The sequence below is a fragment of the Myotis yumanensis genome, unplaced genomic scaffold (assembly GCF_028538775.1).
Source record: "Myotis yumanensis isolate MYYU_CA2020_CCGP unplaced genomic scaffold, mMyoYum1.0.hap1 SCAF_14, whole genome shotgun sequence".
Classification (NCBI taxonomy): Eukaryota; Metazoa; Chordata; class Mammalia; order Chiroptera; family Vespertilionidae; genus Myotis; species Myotis yumanensis.
Genome location: NW_027223765.1, coordinates 54,249,242 through 54,264,710, shown reverse-complemented (window position 1 = coordinate 54,264,710; position 15,469 = coordinate 54,249,242).

Below are 15,469 nucleotides of genomic sequence, written 5' to 3'. Positions count from 1 at the left end.
GGCCAGCTGGTTTGCCCTGAAGGGTGTCCTGGATCAGGGTGGGGGTCCCCACTGGAGTGCCTGGCCAGCCTGGATGAGAGGATGATGGCTGTTTGCAGCTGGTCACACACCCTTCAGGGTGGGGGTCCCCACTGGGGTGCCTGGCCAGTCTGGGTGAGGGGCTGAGGGCCGTTTTCAGGCTGGCGGGTGACTGAAGCTCCCAACCGCTCCTTTTTTTTTTATTTTTTATTCTGGGCCAGCTTTAGCTCTGAGGCTTGGCTCTAGCTCTGAGGCCTCGGCTGCTGAAAGCAGGTATCTGGTTTGTTTGGGTTCTATAATTGTAACACTTTTGCTGTCCTGCTCACTCCAGCTCTGAGATCCCAGCTGGCTGAAAGCAGGAATCTGCATTTGTTCTATAATTGAAACAATGTTGCGGTCCTGCTGGCTGAAGCCCGGCTGGCTGAAAGCAGGTTTCTGGGGTTTTGTTTAGCTTCTATATTTGTAACAATGTTTCTTAAACTGCAAGCTCAGAGGCCGGCAAGTCAGGCGGGGAACGTTGGCTTCCTCCGTCACTGAAGCAAGCGAGCCTCCTGTTCGCTTCAAGCTTCCTGGCTGCCGGCCGCCATCTTGGTTGGCAGTTAATTTGCATATCGCCCTGATTAGCCAATGGGAAAGGTAGCGGAGGTACAGCTAATTACCATGTTTCTCTATTATTAGATAGGATGCTTTCACAAATGTTGTATTGCATAATCCTTGCAAGGATGACGTAAGAATTGTTCCCATTTTCCTGTGGAAGAAAAGCAGAAGCTGTTCAAGGGACTTCACTGAAGACCCCAGGCTGAGTCCACGCCTTGCATTCCGCCCCCTCACGTGCTCACTCAGTGCAGAGGAGCAGCTCCTGCAGGCCCTGCTGTGCTGGGCTCCGGGCACAGCAGAGAGGAGGTGAAGGCCCTCGCTGTCCCGCGCTTGCCCTCAAGGGTAATCTGACTGTACGGCACTCGAGCGCTATGGTGGGAATAACCAGAGGGAGGTCTTCGGTCCAGTTCTCTGGAAAGCCACCTCTGGGATGGAGCTGTGTGTGCAGGTTTATTGGGGGCGGTGCTCACGATCCACTCCTGTGAGATGGGAAGGGGCCGGACGTGGGCCAAGGTAGGACTTGAACTGCAGGCAGTAGCAGGGGAGGCCTCCTCAGGGGAGGGTAGAGCGGGTGGTTCTTCAGAGGGGTCCCCAAATGAGGCAGGGATCCTCATATCAATGAATCGAATAGAGCCATCCCCATGGAGGGCGGTAACCTGAGGGCGATGGGATTCCTGCCAGGAACTGGCCGCCAGCAGCCAGCAGCCAGCATCCCGCACCCCTATGATCGGTCTGAGGGCATCCTGGGGGCCAGCTGCAGCACCCTCCAGGGCAGGGCGGTGCCATCCCGCTGCTGCCTTTGCCATCCACAGCCTGCCACCTACTACAGCCTGCCACCCACAGCCTGCCACCTACCCACAGTCTGCCACCTACTACAGCCTGCCACCTACCCACAGCCTGCCACCCACAGCCTGCCACCTACCCACAGCCTGCCACCCACAGCCTGCCACCTACTACAGCCTGCCACCTACCCACTGCCTGCCACCTACCCACAGCCTGCAACCCACAGCCTGCCACCTACTACAGCCTGCCACCCACCTATAGCCTGCCACCCATAGACTGCCACCTACCCACAGCCTGCCACCCACAGCCTGCCACCTACTACAGCCTGCCACCTACCCACTGCCTGCCACCTACCCACAGCCTGCCACCCACAGCCTGCCACCTACTACAGCCTGCCACCCACCTATAGCCTGCCACCCATAGACTGCCACCTACCCACAGCCTGCCACCCACCTATAGCCTGCCACCCACAGCCTGCCACCTACCCACAGCCTGCCACCCACCCACAGCCTGCCACCTACCCACAGCCTGCCACCCACAGCCTGCCACCCACCCACAGCCTGCCACCCACCCACAGCCTGCCACCTACCCACAGCCTGCCACCCACAGCCTGCCACCTACCCACAGCCTGCCACCCACCCACAGCCTGCTACCTACCCACAGCCTGCCACCTACCCACAGCCTGCCACCCACAGCCTGCCACCTACCCACAGCCTGCCACCTACCCACAGCCTGCCACCCACAGCCTGCCACCTACCCACAGTCTGCCACCTACTACAGCCTGCCACCTACCCACAGCCTGCCACCCACAGCCTGCCACCTACCCACAGCCTGCCACCTACCTATAGCCTGCCACCTACCCACAGCCTGCCACCCACAGCCTGCCACCTACCCACAGCCTGCCACCTACCTATAGCCTGCCATCTACCCACAGCTTGCCACCTACCCACAGCCTGCCACCTACCCACAGCCTGCCATCTACCCACAGCCTGCTACCTACCCACAGCCTGCCACCTACCCACAGCCTGCCATCTACCCACAGCCTGCTACCTACCCACAGCCTGCCACCTACCTATAGCCTGCCACCTACCCACAGCCTGCTACCTACCCACAGCCTGCCACCTACCTATAGCCTGCCACCTACCCACAGCCTGCCACCTACCCACAGCCTGCCACCTACCTATAGCCTGCCACCTACCCACAGCCTGCCACCTACCCACAGCCTGCCACCTACCTATAGCCTGCCATCTACCCACAGCCTGCCACCTACCCACAGCCTGCCACCTACCCACAGCCTGCCACCTACCCACAGCCTGCCACCCACAGCCTGCCACCTACCCACAGCCTGCCATCTACCCACAGCCTGCTACCTACCCACAGCCTGCCATCTACCCACAGCCTGCCACCTACCCACAGCCTGCTACCCACAGCCTGCCACCCACAGCCTGCCACCCATAGCCTGCCACCCACAGCCTGCCACCTGGCAGTTAGACGGGTGGGCTTCACTAGAGACCCACAGTGCGCCTCATTCATGCTGAAGAGGGTTAGAGCTGGCTTTGCGGGCCATGTGTTCTCTCTCATGTTATTTATTGCTCCCCTATCTTTAAAAATATAAAGTCTGCCGGGCCAGCGTGGCTCAGTGGTTGAGTGTTGACTTATGAATCAGAAGGTCACGGTTCAATCCTGGTCAGGGCACATGCCCAGGTTTCGGGCTCAATCCTCAGTGGGGCCTGCAGGAGGCAGCTGATCAATGATTCTCTCACATTATTGATGTCTCTATCTCTCCCTCTCCCTTCCTCTCTGAAATCAATAAAAAAAATAAACATATAAAATCTATTCTTCTACTAGACGTTTAAATAGAGAAGAGATCAAGGAACTTTCCCAAAGCCGGGCAGCTAGAAGGTAACAGATGGAGTGGAGAGAATTTCTTTGTAAAGTAATTTAAAGTTAAATGGAAGTTTACAGGCGACATAGGGAGGAGGAGAAGGAGAGAGGAGAGACATCAGTTGGGAATAGGGAGCAGAGCAAATAGTCCTGGAGTTAGGCCCCTTCTTGGTGTTACAAACAGTTTTCTTCAAAACAGTCCATGAAGACTTGTTTTTCTGAAACGAGGTGCATGTAAGAAATCAGCACGGGTACGACTGCCTCAGAGAAGCCAGCTGTTTAAATTAACCTATTCCCAACCAATGCTATTGCCAGACACTTTGACATCTTTCTTTTGTTTGAGCTTATTGGGGCAAATAAAAAAATGCCCTACACCTTCTTGTCAGCAAGCAAGTGGCCCAGGGCAGTGCCCAGACTGTGTCGGCCCCTGCTCTGGACGGCAATGCACATTGTGACCACGAGGTGGCAGCCAAGCCCTTCCAAATGGCTTCTGTGGCCTGAACCTGGTGTAATAACCCCCATGGCAGATTCTGAGCACCGGAGGGAGGCCCTGCTTCTGTGTGAAGGATTCTTTCATCCCTTCTGTGAGTGAAGTAGGAAGATTATCACGGAAAGTTTCCCATTGAAGTGTGACATTTCTTAGCTGCAGCCAACACCTGGGTCCTTGTAGGACATGCACGCCTGGAGCAGAGAAGGTGACCTCCCAGGCTGTCTTTCAGGGGCAGCAGCAGCTCAGTGGGTGCGTTTCACTGAAGTGCAGACATTTCCTTGCGACCGGAGCTTCATTTTAGGGTCAGACATAGCACATTAGCTCCTCAGTCACGGTTAGGGGCTCATTTCTCTCTTGTGTTGGCTTTATAGGTGATTGCAAACGCAGGGCTGCTCTCGTTTAGTTGAGCAGAACCAAACTGTATGCAGAGGATCCCGGAGGGGACCCCGGCGGTGCAGCGTCAGCCAGGAGCGCTTTCCAGCACGAGGAGGCTCAGCGTCGAGTCTGCTGGGTAAGACCTGGTGCTGCCCTCAGAGCGCGTGGAATCGCTCATCCCTCACAGCCTCAGTTGCCGAATTTTAGATGTTTTGCTGAAAAGGCCCTGGAGGGCCCTCGTGGCCTTTGTTCATCCTCAGGGCTTGCTGACTGCCAGGAGAAGGGCACTTCCAGACCAAGGGAGGAGGTTCCTTGGAGAGACAGGGACAAAGCAGTTCAGGCGCAGAGGCCAGAGGCCTGACAGCCTCGCGTGGCCTGCCTCCCGCAGCGGCGGTGGGAGCATTATCTCCCCGGCAGAATAGGTTAAAGATAAAATAAAAGGAATAAAGTTCCACTTGCTCAGGGCCTGGCACACAGGGTATGTTCAGGAAATGCGTTATTACATATGCACGGGGAACTGAGACTATTGCTATTCTGGTCCTCCGCCTCTCCCCAGACCAGTACATCAGAATCTCTGGGGAGCCAGCCACCCCGGGGCTCCCGCCCGGCAGGGGAACCGGGAACCGGTGTGGGTCTAAGCCGGCGCGCGTCCAGTCGCTCGCACTGGGTCCCGCTAAGATGCCGCGTGGAAGACATTTACTTGGGGACGCGCCTGGGGCGAGCCGGGCGCTGTTTGTGGCGGCTTCTCGGCACCTTTCCCGGCTGCGCCTCCGCGTCTCCGTGTGTGCATGTCGCGTGCGCTCCTTCCTGACTCGCTTCCCGCTGGAGCTTCTTCTCCAGGAGCCGGAGCTTCTTCTCCAGGAGCCGCAGCTTCAGAGCTGCGAGGCGCCCGCAGCCTTGCTGTGGCCGCTGCCTGGGGAATGGAGGGTGGGGGAAGGGGGTAGTGCTTTCCCTGGAAGAGGCTCAGCCAGATGCACCGGTTTGTGAGTTAGATCAATTGTGCCACGTGGTCACCGTTGATCGGACCAGAGATCAATAGCTGAGCCAAAGTTATCCAATCAGGCGGCTGAGAGGTAAAAATAAAAGACCCACCCAGACCCCTTCTGCGGGGACAGGAGGTGAGACGTGGAGCGCGCAGGAGTCCCTGGCTCCCGGGCTGAGCTCCCACCGGGAGGACTGGCAGCCACTTTCCAGTTTTCCATGCAAACACGTGTGCATGAACCGGCCTCCCTCCACCCGGCTGCACCGCCCCAGGCAACCAGGCCCACTTCCCGGTGACTTTCTCCAGATCTTCTTACCCCAAGTTAATGCCATCCAGCCAACCAGCAGGTAGGTAAAAAGCAATTGTCGTTTCCAGAAAAACCTGGAAAATAAATGGCAAGGACACAGTTCTGTTGAGGTGCCCGGAGCCGTGGGTGGAACCAGCACTGTGTAGGGGCTGAGGAAGGTGCCAGAGCAACAGGCCAGCTGGCCTGAGGCAGCTGGTGAGATGGGGGCGGTGGGGAAGCGACGGTGGCAAGTCCCAGAAGAGGCCCCGCGAAGGTGGTGCGGGCGGCAAACCAAGCCCAGGGCAGGGGTGAAGGGAGGGCAGCGCCAGGAGTCGCGCAGGCCTCAGGCAGGGAGAGGCTCGGTGGACGGTGCAGACGGCCCGATGGCGAATCTAAGGCAGCGATGCGCCCTGGAGCGGCCCTTCCCACTCAGGGCAGGGGGTGCGGACGAGAGCGAAGGGGAGTCCTGAGCGAAGTGCCTTCAACCAAGAGTCATTAAAAAAAGGAAAAACCCCGGCGATATCCAGCAACTTCCCGGGGAGCACTTACACCGTGCTTTCCAAGTGTTTGTGGAGATGGGACGGAGTTTCCCTCTGCCAGTTCGGATGTCACGGGCCTGCTTTTCTGTACCATGAGCAGGAGGGTGCGAGGGCAGAGCGCCAACGTGCGGCCCCACATGAGCGCCGAGCTGGCGTTGGGCTCGCCTGCCGGGGGTCCCCGGTGCAGATCCACCTGCCAGATGCAGCTTCGTGAGCCTTCCTGTTCACCCACTGGCCCTATGCTCTCCAGCAGCCTGGCTTCTGCCCCCTGAACAGTCTCCACGGAGGAGAGGTTCCCTCTGGGGCCACTGGTGTCATGGTGAGCCTGGAGCGGGGAGCAGAGGTGCCGGCAGGAAAAGACACCTTTCTTTTGTGGCTTTGCTTTTAAATTGGTGGAAAGCAAAGCTGGGAAAGACGTTGTATTTTGCTTTTCTTTGTCCTTTTCCTCCTCCACCAACAACTCCCCCCTCATCCCCGCTTTCCAAGGTCAGCATTTAAGGCTGCTTTGTGGATGGAAGGAAGCAGCCCTGGGCAGAGCCTGTGGAGAGGGTGGTGGTGTCCCGGCTCCTGCAGCCATTCTGGTCACCGTGGCCCAGGACTCTGCAGACAGTTTGGAGTTCCTGTTGGCTGCAGCTGCCCCGCTGAGGACCTGGCCGCCTGGGGCAGTGGTCGGCAAACTCATTAGTCAACAGAGCCAAATATCAACAGTACAACGTTTGAAATTTCTTTTGAGAGCCAAATTTTTTAAACTTACACTATATAGGTAGGTACATTGTTATTAACTTAATTAGGGTACTCCTAAGGCTTAGGAAGAGCCACACTCAAGGGGTCAAAGAGCCGCATATGGCTCGTGAGCCACAGTTTGCCAATCACTGGCCTGGGGCAATGCACTTCTTCCACCAGACTCGCTGTGTCCCCCCCTCCCCCCCCCAAACCCCCGGTTCCGCTGGAGGCGGTGCAGGTGCAGGAATGGGGAGGTGATGGAGGCCTCCCAGTGGCTGGGCTCCCAGCCTCCGGCCTCACACAGGCCCCACACTGCCCGCGTGGCCCCACGCCCGGAGCCTCAGTTTTCCCGTCTATACATGGGCTGTGAAGGAATCCGCCTCAGTGTTGGTCATCCCATGTGCTGGGAAGCAACGGTGAGGGCCGGTGAGGGCCGGGAGACGGACTGATCAGACAGCCACGCAGGTGGGCACGCGATACACGGCCTGGTGCTCTGGAGGGAAGGGCATGCTGTGACCCAGGGGCCGGGAGGGGGCGGTTAGTCAGGGGACCGCAGATCACACCTAACACCGCACACAGAGGCCTCCACAGCAGGGGTTGGGGGCTGGGGGGGGGGGGGGGGGCGGCCAGGAGGAAGGAGGTGCTGAGAAGCAGGAAGGAGACAGTAGGAAGCAGGGTCACTCTGAACACTGGAGAAGCCTCTGTGTAGGCGCCACCTTTAACCCCACAGGCACCCAGGCCTGTCGCCCAGGCCTGTAACTCCAGGTGCTTGCTCAGTGACCGACTGGCCGGCTAAGAGGGGGACAGCCTCAGGGACACCTGGGGAGACCAGGGGAGACCAGAAGGCCCAGACAGACGAGGCGTGGCCTCCAGACAGTGGGACTTGAACTTGGCTCCCACTGAGCGTCTTCTCCAGCATCACCCACTCCTCTCCCAGCTCGGCGCTCTCAGCTGGTGGATGCCCAGGTGGCACCAGCATCTAAGCTGCCCCCTGGCTGAGTCTGAGCGCGGCCAGCTGTCCGTGGAGGTGTGCGCATACACGCACCTCTCTGAGCTCACGTTCAGGGGGCGGGCAGCCGTGCTCATGGGCGGTGGGCTGGGCCCCTCTTGTCTTCTTCCAGTGTCTGCTCTGGGCCCAGGGCAGGGCTGCATGCCCTTGCTGAGCGGTTAGGCCGGGCGGAGCCTTAAAGCCCTGCTGCAGCCCTGAGTTGTCCGTTGTAAGTAGACAAGTGACCTCCGGGAGGTAAAACCCAGGCTGGCATTTGTGAAAAAGAAATGAGTAGACTGCTGCTTGGGGAGGGGGCTCCTGGGGCAGGCGTTACTACTCATTCGCCTTGCGGGGATCGTGGCCCAGAGGCCCTGGCCGGAGCCGGAGGTGGTCTCCGAGGCAGCCAAGCCCGCTGCACACAGAAAAGAAGGGCCTCACACATGAAGGCCTCTGTGGACTGCGACCCTTGTCCGTTCTCAGCATTTCGTCGGTCCCACCCTTAATATTACCAGGCACTCAGACGAGGTTGCTCTGCGGATCTTCGGCCTCCAGAAGGCCCCCTCCTGGCCAGAACGGTTTGGATTCCGCCTCCCAGAGAGACCCAAGGTTGGACGGTGGGCCGAGGGGCAGAGTGTAGCCTGGGAGTGTGTCTACGACTGGGCCACGGACAGTGCCGGTGGCTTGGATCTTTGTTGGTCTCCGAGTCAGAGGACTTGAGTTTCTGGTTGAATAGATAGTAGCAACTATCTTTCAAGTAAAAGAACAATCCCACAAAACACAAAACCTTTCCCAAGCCAGAAAGAAGAATCCACGGAAGGAGGTCTGCGTTGCAATCGTGTCAAAATGTGGACTCGGGATACTTTCTGTTGTGAATGTCTGATATACAGCACGGTGGTGGCTGATCTTCATCAGCCCCGACCTTCACCCCCTCTCCCGCCACCCCCTTCCTCAGCCCCGCCCGGCCCTGGCCTCACCCCGCCGGGTTTACATGTCTGGAAAGAGCAGCGGCGTTATTTCTCACCCCGCACAACGCTGCGCAGAGCCCGGTGGTGATGTCAATGGGGGCAATTCATTATTCTATCAAGCACTTGGCATGTCAGTCAATGAAAAAATACATGCTTGAGAAGTGACAGCTCAAAATAGTCCCTTCAGGATTGGCATGCCAAGATCTTGATAGTCTAATGAATTATTCTTTAAACCTATCATTTTATCGCATCAGTTTGGTCATATAGACTTTTCTTTTGGGGAGGGGGGAGGAGCAGGACTGAATTACAGAAGTTACCTAAAATAGCAAGCAAAATAACTTTGCAACCAGCACTTATATTCACAGAATCATAGGAGAAGTTCCCCGGTTTATAGGACTCTTAGGCATGAAACATAGTCTGTTTTCATGGACACCTGCAGAATGGCACCAGTTTCATCCTTCTTTTCCACACCCACACGCAGGGCAGATGCGTGACTCTGTGTGCATGTCGATGCAGCCTGCGGGCAAGAGGTCCTGAGCACCCAGCACAGTGTGAAGGGCAGTCACATGGGGCCTGGAGTTTAATGGGAAGGTCAGTTTTCCCAGGCAACTCCCATATGCAGATTATTGTCCTACCCTTGATGTACAGTTTTTCTTGTATTCACATGGCTGATTGAGTCCACTCCTTCTGAAGCCTGACCTCTTTACAGATCTGCACCCACCTTTTCTCCCCTGAGTGTTCAGAAAACAGGGTGAGAAATCGTGCAGCTCTCTGGCTGCGTGGGGAGTGGTGGCTGCAGGTGGCCGTGAGAATAAACTGTGTTTCATGCCTGCATTCGGGGTGCCTTCTGAGCATGGCGCAAGCACGCCCAGGTTTCAGCTGCGTAGGTCTAAGTGTTTCACCCCAAAATGTTAGCTTTATTCTAGGCCAGCACCTGCCACATGCATTTTTTGTCTCTCAGATATCTCTGCTGACTGCGAGGCGTAAATGCTTGTTTTCTGTCCTGTTAAACAATGCCCCCTGGTCATGGCGGGGGTCATTCTAAACATCATCCCCACATGACCGCAGCACCAGTTTGTTCTCGGGACTGGATCTCACTTGCTTGCCATAGTTTGAAGACGGGAACAGCCTCATGACCCCACTGCAGAGGCTCAGGTGTCTCATTGGAATGTTGCTGGGAAGGAGTAACTTCACACCCTTCACGTGCCCTTGGCAGCAGCAAAATGACCCATTCTGCATTTTCCACGACCAGCTGAGCAACTCTGGGCCCCCATGACCTTTCAGTTTGTGCTTCAAAGAAAACGTTTCTTTTTTTAAAAAAAAATTTTTTATTGATTTTTTACAGAGAGGAAGGGAGAGGGATAGAGAGTTAGAAACATCGATGAGAGAGAAACATCGATCAGCTGCCTCCTGCACACCCCCTACTGGGGATGTGCCCGCAACCAAGGTACATGCCCTTGACCAGAATCGAACCTGGGACCCTTCAGTCCCCAAGCCGATGCTCTATCCACTGAGCCAAACCAGCCAGGGCGAAAATGTTTCTTAATGTTATGTCATAAATCAGTCATCACTTGCTTCATAATCTCGATGCAAGTCTTTGAAGTTAGCGATCCACAGAGAGGCTGGGATTTAAAAAATTGACTCGCTGGTCATTTGATGTAAACCATGTTTTACTGATCAGCCGCGGAACAGTCCTTGACATGATGCCTGTGAAGGCATGTGGTCATGGGAGTGATGAGAAATGAGGACTATTACATAGACACACAGATACACACACATGTATATTTATAGTCTGAAGTGCATTGAAAATATGACTTCTTAGTACTTTAGTATTTGAAATTTGTCAGATAATACTAACTCCCCTTAAGCCCATCTTATTTTTTGTACATGAACATACTGGCATATACAATATTTATATATGTTATGGTTTGCCTAACCTTGAAATGACAATTTTTGTAATGGTATTTTCTATATATCCCATAGATTCCTTATTTAAAATGCACATTTACCCATGTTTGTACAATCCTCTTTGTCTGCCTTGATTTTTTTTGTTATCTGAAGAATTTTTCAATTTAGACATTTTCAGCTTAAAAACAATATCCTCATTACTTATTATTAGTGCTCTATTTATCACACCAAAAACCAGACCCAGATGTTTGTTTTGTTCCGTGGCGGAGCCCGGGTGACGCAGCTGCAGACCCTGCTACTGTGTGACTGACTGCGGAATTACAGATTCCTGACCTGCGGTGTATTTAGAAAAAGCAGCAAAATGCAATTACTCTGATAGTAACAGGGATGGAAGTTACTATTGGCCTGGAGCTAAGCCGCTCACTGTAAGCATCTCGCCTGAATAATTGACAGCCGCAGGGGCTCATTTCTGTTCCTGAAGAGCCCCTCATTGCTGCTGCCACCAGCTGCGAGACCCATCCTTCAAGGGGTGCTACGCTGCCCCGGGAGGGGCCATCTCATCAGCATCATGTGACAGTGCCTCTCTGGGAGCTGAGCTGCCTGGCTCCCTCTTCTCTTAGTTATGAGAGCCTCACGCATAGGGGAGCGGGCACATCTGGTTCCAATCTCAGCTCGAGTCCACCAGCTAGAACCTTGGGCGAGGAGTGGGACCCCGGACCACCCTTTGTGAAGACCTATCTTGAGGGCTTGCTTAAGGGTCGGCAGTTATAGAAGTTCCAGAAGCTCTGGTGTCTCACTGGTTTGAGGGCATGTGTCACTCAGAGCTCCCAGCCTGCACTTGGGATGTTGTTTCCAATCACAGGTGACTCCTCTCCCCCTCTCCGCTCCTCCCCTTGACCTTGCCCATCACTTCTGCTCCATAGGTTCTCTTTATGGAAATACCCAGAGGTTCTCTTTATGGAAACGGTGCCCCCAGGGTTTCCACATCTCTGCCAGGTTATGCCTTTGTCTTGTATCTGAGCACTTAAAACACATTACAGTAGGTTTTATCTGTTACTTTTTTTTTTATTTCTTATGTTTATTGTAGAAATACATGAAGATACAGAGAGGGGAAAAAAACACTTGAAGGAAACCTCAGTGTTTATCAGTCCAGAACTTTTTACCTGCTAGACTATGTACATATTTATACTAAGCACATTTCTGGGTAACCTGCTGATTGCTAACTGGATGTAATGGAACCTCTCGATTTATCATAAAAAGTATTTACATCAACCTTTTTAGTGTCTGCAGATCATTTCATTGAGCTAATCTCATGATCTTGGGCAGTTAGACTCTAATGACTTAATATTATTTAAAAAATAACCCACTGCCTTGAATATCCTTGTGCATATATCTTGGTGCATCTGCCCAATTACTTTTTAAGGATAATATCCTAGATCTGACTGCTGGACCCCAGGGCATGCACATTTTTAGAGATTTGATGATATACTGATGAACTTCCACCCAGAAATGTGGCCCTTTCACCTAAGCCCTTTGCTGACATGCGAGTGGCCAGCGCCCTGGTCACACCCGGCGTGTGAGTGGGAAGGGTTTCAGGCAGAGCTGTGGGAGCTTGTGCAGGCGACACGGGGAAGAGGACACGCTGGCCGAGCTGCTCACACACCGAGACAGCTCCGCACAGTGGTTGGGACACTCACACTTGTGACAAGGGTGGAGGCTGGACATGCACCTGACTATTGTTCTGATCGAATAGACCCGCGGCTGAAGGAACACTGACAGACATCATTTAGAGGCCCGCGTGGCTGTCACTTCTCAAACGAGGTTAAGTAAGAGAGGCTGCGTAAGAGAGGTTAAGTAAGAGAGGTTAATTAAAAGGTAGCAGCGTGCGCGGTTGGACACAGCGCCTGGGTAATTGTTCCTGCCACGGCGACAAGTGTGCAGTGCATATTGCAAAGGTCGGAACAAAACAAAACTTGTTTGACAAAGATGAGACATTTTGTCTAAAGCTCACGTGTGTTCTCGAATCCCCATATTGGGTGTTTTTAAGTCTGAACGCATAATGGAACATTTTGAAATTATCTACAAGCTCTGAATGGCTCTCCTGATCAGTAGGCGTAGGTAGGTTGTTTGTAATTGTATTTAAAATGATGTTAAAACCTCCACATTGTTATTTGGCAAGTTTCAAGTACAGTGGGGCTTTGACTTACAAGTTTAATTTGTTCCGAGACCGAGCTCGTTAAGGAGCTTGTTAACTCAAATTACTCTATCAACTCAATGCAAAAAATCCGCAGAGAGACAGCTGGTATCTCAAAAAACTCGTTAGTCAGGACACTTGTAAGTCAAGGCCCCACTGTATACACAAAAGCAGAGCAAGCAGTACAATGAGCGCCAGCCTTCCTGTAAGCAAATCTTTGGCATTGTATCCTTTTGCTCATGAACTTTTTAGCATATGGAAGTGATTTTGAGTGATTGGTCCTAATCAATTTCATTTTCAGATTCAGCATTATTGGAATATCTTTGTAAAATATTGATTAATTGTACAAACTCAGCAAAATTATTTGACCTCTCTGAGCTTCGGTTTCCTGTTCTGTAAAAGGTTAATAATAGGTAGTAGACACTGCAGTGGATTGTGAGGATTCAAGGTAACAGCATGAAAGTGAAGAAAATGTTAGCTCACCATCATTGCCGTTACCACCACTGGAATTCAGATCTTATGGGCCAATGACATGCGGGAGCTTTGGAGAGTTGAAGACAATGTGCAGGGGTTGAGAGGCTGCTGGGAAAGAAGATGGAAAATGCGGCAGGTGTGTCAGAAAAAGATGAGTGAAGCAGAAGATTCATGAAGAAGGAACGCCAGCGGAAATGCCAGCAGGGGGCTGAGGGAGAGGGAGGGCCAGGGGTTGGGAAGGTGGTGGCCTTGAGTTAGTGCTCCATTTCTCCGCGACAGGATCAGAACCTGGAGAAGTGGAACATCAGTGGAGATGGAACCAGCAACCCAGGTACATGCCCTTGACTGGGAATCAAACCTGAGACCCTTGGGTCCCAGGGCCAATGCTCTAACCACCGAGCACACTGTCCAGGACTAGAAGCAATTTTAAGCCTTGCCTGATGGGTTCCTAATTGCCAGAAATGATCAATAAAGCAAATCTATGTGATCAATGCGTGTAAATCATTCCTTGAAATGTAATTTTTGGGAACTTGATTGGGCCTCTAGCTGTGTTCATTTTTAAAAAATTAATCTTTATTGTTGAGATTATTACAGATGTCCTTCATTTTTCTCCCCATAGCTCCCCTCCACCTGGTTCTCACCCCAACCCAGGCCCTCGCCACCCTATTGTCTGTGTCCATAAGTAATGCATACGTGCATATAAGCTCTTTGTCTAATCTCGTCCCACATTTCCCGCACCTCCTTCCCTCTGAGAATCTTCAGTCTGTTCCATTTCCATGCCCCTGATTCTATTCCATTCACCAGTTTATTCTGTTCATCAGATTTTTTATTCATTTGATTTTTAGATTCACTTGTTGATAGATATGTATTTGTTGTCACTTTGTTGTTCATATATGTTTTTTATCTTTACCTTTTTCTTCTTCTTCCTCTTCTTAAAGAATACCCTTCAGCATTTCATGTAATACTGGTTTGGTGGTGATGAACTCCTTTAGCTTTTCCTTATCTGTGAAGCTCTTTATCTGACCTTCAATTCTGAATGATAGCTTTAGGCTGGGTAGAGTACTCTTGGTTGTAGGTTCTTGCTATTCATCACTTTGACTATTTCTTGCCACTCCCTCTGGCCTGCATAGATTCTGTGGAGAAATCAGCTGACAGTCGTATGGGCACTCCCTTGTAGGTAACTAACTTTTTCTCTTGCTGCTTTTAAGATTCTCTCTTTCAAAGAGCCCATGCATCTGCCTTCAGTGCTTTTCAGGCTTAAAAATGTCTGACTCCCAGGTCTGGCTTCTTTCCGTCTAATCACATTCTTAGATTTAATCTTCTCCACCCAGTTGCTGAGCTAATCCCATCTTTCCCAGGGGAGAACCACCCTTTCCTCCTGGGAGGGACAGAGGATACAATCTCTCCCTTTGCCCTCTAGGATGGCACTGTCTCCCCTCCAGCTTGTTTCATTTTAAATCTTAAATTAACCCAGAGAAGAGTCTTTCCATCTCTCTTCTTTCCAAGAAAAAAACACCCATGGTTTACGTGGCCATGGGTCATTCACAGGGTTCCCTTAGGAGGGCCCACCCCGATCCTGCCCAGCCCTGACCCTGCTTCTCATAATGATTCTTACCTGAGGGCCCTCAGAGAAGCCTTGGGGTCTACAGGGCCACTCACATGCTCAATTCCCCACCCCTTGATCCCTGTGGAGCTCATGATCTGCTATGTCAACTGACATAAAACCTCACTTGAAGCATGGACACATTTCAATTATTTTCTTTGTTGATGACACCAAATGGTGTCAGCTGTGGGCCTTGGCTGTTTTAACTGTGGATACATTTGGATTAGTCTAATGTGGCCAAAGACCCCCAGCCACCATGCTCTCAGGTTTTGTTTTTTCCTATTTAACAACAGGAAACCATTACACCTTCACTGTCTCACACTGAGGATGACAGCTGGGGGCCATCAGTCAACCTCAGTCAGTATCTGTGGAAGGAATCCATGAGCCAGGCCTCAACCTTGCCCCTCCCTAACTTTCTCTCAATCCATTAATCTGGAGAGAGGAAATAATCCCAATAAGATTAAGGGATGGAGACTGGGGTTTCTGATTGGATGTTAGCATTTGAGAAGGTGTAAAAAACCTCAGGCACCAGAGGAGAGATTCAGAGTCCTCCAGCTCTGCAGTCAGTGCGGTGGTTCTCCACCAGGTCTGAGATCTGAGCCCCAGCCAACCGGGTCACAGCAGACGTTTCTGCAGGATTCCTTTCTGAGCACCTTGAAG